Raw genomic sequence first — 6,255 nt, 5'->3', positions numbered from 1 at the left:
TTCTTACTTTTTTAAACAGTTTTAAAAATATAAACCCCTCAAACCTTTATTAAACTGGGAAGCTATTTTTTTTTTCCCACCAAAATTTAAAGGAAATTTTAAATACAAACCATGCGGACCTATTTTTAGGGGGGCCCAAAAAAGAAGGGCAAATGACTTCAAAGGGTTTACTACTTTTTATAACCCCTTTTTAAAACCACAGTTTTCGGAAATAACAAAAATGAAAAATGGCTATCCGTTTAGAAATAAATGGGGCCCCATTAGGAAACCCTTTTAAAAACACTTTCAAGTTCCTTCACGAAAATTTCCCTTTTAAATTTCTTTTCTCCCATATTTAATTATTGTTTACCCTTTAAAAAAAAAAATTTACAAAAAAAGGACTTACATTTTAGGGAAACTTGAACAATTTTTTACGGTTTTACCCCCCCCCCTTTTTGTGCCTTAACGTTTACATATGAAAAATAATTTAACGTGGGTTATTTATATTAAATAATAAGGGGGGGTTTTTAAAACCTAAAAGGGATACAAAGGGTGGGTACTGATTTGGCGAATGTCAGGGTTTAGTTGCACCAAACTGCCATGTCTATAATTGCGGGGTAATTTTCAAAAATGTAAATTAATTTCAATTTATCTTTGGGAAATTTTCCATTTTATATTAATGGTTAATTTATAATTTTTAAAAACTTTTTATGGGAAAAATTTTTAAAATTTGAAAGGGGATGGATTAACCCATTATTAAAAGATTGGGTTTAATTTTAAATTTGTAATTTTGTTTTCTGCTATTTTTGTTTGGGGCGGTTAACCCAGGGTTAAGCACGTTTGATGTGGGTTCTGGGATGTCCCTTTTGGGACCTTCTTCTCGCTAAGCCGGTTGTACAAATGGTTAAAAACCTTTTTTTTTTTTTTTGGGGTGGTGAATAAAACCCTTCTGTTGGCCCTTTTCCAAAAATAAAAAATGGTTATATGTTAAATAAAAATTTTTCCTCCTTAGGTAAAAACCGGGTATTTAAAATTATTTTTTTTAGTACTGGAATTTGAGGAAATGAACACTTAATAATTTAATAGGTATTTTCGTATTTAACCAGGAAAATTTTCATAACAGGGTTTTTTTTTTTTTTATATTTTTAATTTTTTTTGGCTTTTGTTTATTCAGATAAGTAAACAATTAGAACAATAAATTAAATGGGTTAATTTAGTAAATAGGGGAATTTTCAAATTAAACCCAATTTTTATTTTTTTCCCAATATTATATTTTTTAATATTTGTATAAAGATTTATTTTTACAATAAAATTTTAAAAATAACATTAAATTCTAGGGGGATTTATTAAGGATCCGGGGCAAATTTAGAATATTTTAAAATTTTTAATTTATTTTTATTATTTTTAAAAATATATTTTAATAATAACACCTTCTTAATAAACACTAAATTTAATAGGTGGATTTCCATTTCCTAATCCGGGAATTTCCAAAATTTAAAATTTTTTATTTTTTTTTTAATTTTATTTTTTTTTTTTTTTTTAAAAATGTAAAAACCTTTGTATGTTATTGGTGGGATGTTTGGAAATTAAACCCTTTTTATGGAAAAGTACCCTCCGAGTTTTCCCAAGGTGGGTCTTTTTAAATATGGTATATTAATTTATTTATTTTTAGTATGTTTTTTCCCCCGGTTCAAAGTTTTTATAAACCCCTTTGTGGGAAAAAGGGGGGGTAAAAAACCTTTGTAATTAAAAACCCATGGGGGCCCTGGGTTTTTTTTTTTTTTTGCCAAAATATTTGACCTATTATTTTTAAAAAAATTTATTCTCTTTTAAATCTACCCCTTCTTTACCTTTTTAATTTTCCAAGAAACCCAGGGCCCCCTAAAAAAAATGTAAGGTGGTTAACAAATATCCTACCAAAAATTAGGGTAAATTAAAAATTATAAAAATTACTTTTTTTTTTTTTTTAATTGAAAAAAAAAAATTTTAAACCTTTACGGTTTTTTTTCATGAGGGAACCTTTAAATTTTTATTCCCAAACCGGGTTTTACGCATCCAGATTTACCTTTTTCCCCAAAATTGGAAATTAATTTACTTTTTGGACTAAATTTTTTAGTGAAAAAAACACTAAAAATTATAGATAATCCTTTCAATATCAGGGTAATTCCAATTTAAAGAAATTATATTATTTATTTTTTTAATTATAATTAAAATAATAAATAAAACCAAATGATTGGGAAATTTTTCAAATTTTGGTGCCATAAAACTAGGGGGAACCCTTTTAAAAAATAAAAAAAAAATGGTGGGCCAAACAAAATGTTAAGCTTTGCAAATTTACGTAAAAAAATTTTGCTTTTACCTATTTTTAGGAAACCAAGGGAAAATGGGGCCATAAAAATTCAATTTAATAAATGGGCAGTAAAATTTTCCCAAATTAGGGGGGGGAAAAGACAATCTTCAATCGGATTTAAAGTAAATTTTCTTAATTGTTTTAAAGGAAACAATAAAATTTTTAATTCTTCTAACAAGTTATTTTAATAACAAATAAACCAATACAGGAATGTCCTAATAAATTTTTAAAAAATAAAGTCCGATTTTTAAAATGATTAACGTTAAAAAAATTTGGGGGATTTTAAAATATAAAATAAAGAAAAAATTTGGTTTGTTTAAAAACAAATAAAATTGATTTTTTTTAGGCACATTAAACTTTTTAATTATCATAGCACAAAACAACCCGTTTTTTTCTTTAATCAGAAAGGGTTTTTACATTTTTCCCAAGAAGGAAAATAAGGGTTTCCAGGGGACGAAACAGAAAGAACCATGTGAAGGTTGAAGAAAAAACATGTAAAATTTTTTACATTGACTTTTTCTTTTAATGATTTTAGATTTGGTAGTGTTTTTGTTGGTGTAGTATGCATGAATGTACTTTTGGTAATTTTGCAATGTAATAGTGTTTTTAGGTGGCCTAGTAGCTTGACTTTTTATTCCCAGTTGTTTAAATAACCATTATTGTAAAAAACTAAAAACAACTATATAGACGCAACCTAAAACTGTGAATTCCATGGCTAAAACTGTCCCCCAAACTTCTTGCATGTCTGCACTAACACACACACACAGTACCACGAGAGGAAAAAAAACAACCCATAAAGGGTCCAATTAGAATATAGTGTTTCATTACTTCCTGTCATTTCAACTTAATTTTCGTGGCCTTATATCCCATTAAGGTTCAAGCACGACTTGTCCTGGGACCACACCTCACTATCTGGGCTGTCGTCTGTCCTAGGACAATGGGTTGTTTTAGTTGGTTAGTGGTTTAGTGAGAGAGAAGAGGGTGTGTAGTGGCCTTACACATACCCACTGATCCCTTTAAGAACTCCGCTCTGGTTTGGTAGCCGGTACCAGGGACTGGTGCGAACCGCTGTACCTACCAGCCTGTAGCCGACGATGGCTAACCACTACGCATCCGAGGCCGAGGTTTTTTCATTATTAACATCTCCTAGGTCCTCCTCTTTAAACCGAACAAGTCTTGTTGTGTCACTGTTTACTTTTAACAGTTCCACCTTCCTCAGTTCATTACTTATATTGGTGGCCATCTTGAATAAATTAAAATTAACAGGTATATAAGAACTGAACTACTTTCATTGTGTTCATTGATTCCTAAAACCATGGGTTAAATTGAAAAATTACTTTTCTGTATCAAACAATAAGCAATTTATTGCCATTTTCTCCATTTGAACCACCATATTGGCAACCATCTTATATTCAGGTGACCCATTTATGAAATCTGAATTATGAAGGAAGGAAATATTTTATTTAATGATACACTCAACATATTTTATTTACGCTTGTATGGCATGAGACATATGGTTAAGGGCCACACAGATACTGAGAGAAGAAACCCGCTGTCGCCACTTCATGGGCTACTCTTTTCGATTAACAGCAAGGGATCTTTTATGTGTTACCATCCCACAGACAGAATAGTACATACCATGGCCGTTGTTACACCAGTTGTGGAGCACTGGCTGGAATGAGAAATAGCCCAATGGGTCCACCGACAGGGATCGATCCTAGACCGACCGCGCATCAAGTGAACGCATTTCCCGCCCTCATGAATTATAATGACACAAATTATGATGGCACCAGTGTCTTTCCTGGCTCCTAAAACCATGGGGTAGATATAAAAATGGTTGTTCTTTGTTTTCTGATTTGCACTGTTGAAATAGACCAACAAGGTCACCTATTGCATAAATAGTCTCGCCCGATATTTTTAGAATTTGTATGCTCCCGAATAACGCTATAAAAGGCGAAGTGTAATTGGTCGATATTTAAATTGTTATTTATAGATGAAATGTCACCTGGACATGAGAGTCCACACAATGCTGTTAGACCTACTGGCGGACCCAGCAAAGCTAATTTTAATCAGATTGGCAAAATAGCATGTGGATGGCGACCATCTTTGATTTAAAGATGGCAGCAACAATGTGCAAACACTTCTGTCACCACTGGATTCCCTAGTCCCCTAAAATGTGGGTATTGCATTTCAACTCTCTCGATATGTGTATTAGTTATGGTGGCCATCTTGGATTTCAAGATGGCAGTCATACAGGGTGCAATTTCCAGTGGGCCCTGGACTAAATATCCTTGTATTGGGTTACTCTAACCATTTGCCAATGTTCATGCTTTCACAGAAAAGTGCACAATTGATCAGCCAAGTCGCTCCACTACTAGCATAGATAGTAAACATACTGTAAGGTTATTCACATATATTTGATTACAAAATAAAAACATTACATACAATTTAGACATCTACACTGATCATTTAGATAATGGATTAATCTATCACATATAGTGTCTACATAAGAAGGTGTTTACTTAGCTGAAATATACATTAGTTAACAAATATGTAAATTAATATAACATCTTTTGGGAAAAGTACCCTCGATGGATGATAATGTACCCTCGGTAGTTGGGTACTGTAAAATCCACCCTACTGAAATCTTAAGTGTCTCATTTTCCTAGAAGTACCCCTAGCACTGACAGTAAACATACCATAAGATTATTCACATATATTTTTAAATAATAATAATGATAATAATAATAATAATTTCTTTTAATTTGGAAATGTACTCTGATAATTTAGATAATGGATTAAAGGAAAACTCGGTGGATGATATTCATGTACCCTCGGTAGTTAGGTACCATACTGTAAAATCCACCCTTTTGAAAGGATCTCCTTTTCTGAAAACTACTTCTGACATATATAGTAAATATGCAGTAAGGTTATTCATATCTATTTATTTAAAAAACAAAAACAATTATTTTTTTTTTTTTTTAATTTTACATATGAAAAGATAATCTACCCTGATCAGTTAGATAATGGATTAATCCATCATATTCATATTGAATTGTCATGTCTACATTAGAAGGTGTTTACTCAGCTGAAATATACACTAGCCAACATATATGTAATGTAATATACAATGTTAAAGAAAACGTACCCTCAGTGGATGACATCCATGTACCTTCGGTAGTTCAGTACAGTAGAATTCACCCTTTTGAAATGTTAAGAATCTCCTTTTCTGAAAACCACTCCTGACATGGATAGTAAATATGCAGTAAGATTATTCACATCTTGTTACATTAAAAAAATTATTAAAAAAAAATCAATAATAGATTAAGCCATCACATTCATATTGAATTGTCATGTCTACATTAGAAGGTGTTTACGTAGCTGAAATATACATTAGCCAACAATGCAATGCAATATACCATATTAAGGGAAAAGTACCCTCGGTGGATGATATCCATGTACCCTCGGTAGTTAAGTACCATAAAATCCACCCTTTTGAAATGTTATGTGTCTGTTTTTCTGAAAACTAGCACTGACATCGGTAGTAAACATACAGTAAGATTATTCACATCTACTTAAAAAATAATAATATAATTTTAATGGATATGTAAATGCACATATGTAATAAAATGGAAATCTACCCTGGTCAGTTAGATAGTTGATGAATAATTCATATTCATATTAAATTTCAGTGTCTACATAAATTGGAGGGCCGGACGTAGCCCAGTGGTAAAGCATGGTCGGTCTAGGATCGATCCATTTTGATTGGACCATTGTGCTATTTCTTATTACAGCCAGTGCACCACAACTGGTACATTTATATCAAAAGCCGTGGTATGATGCATATAAAAGATTACCTGCTACTAATGAAAAATTATAGTGGGTTTCCTGTCTAAGACTGTATGTCAGAATTACCAAATGTTTGA

The sequence above is a fragment of the Gigantopelta aegis genome, chromosome 3 (genome assembly GCF_016097555.1).
Source record: "Gigantopelta aegis isolate Gae_Host chromosome 3, Gae_host_genome, whole genome shotgun sequence".
Lineage (NCBI taxonomy): Eukaryota > Metazoa > Mollusca > Gastropoda > Neomphalida > Peltospiridae > Gigantopelta > Gigantopelta aegis.
The sequence above is the reverse complement of the archived record's forward strand: the minus strand, read 5'-3'. Positions refer to the sequence as shown.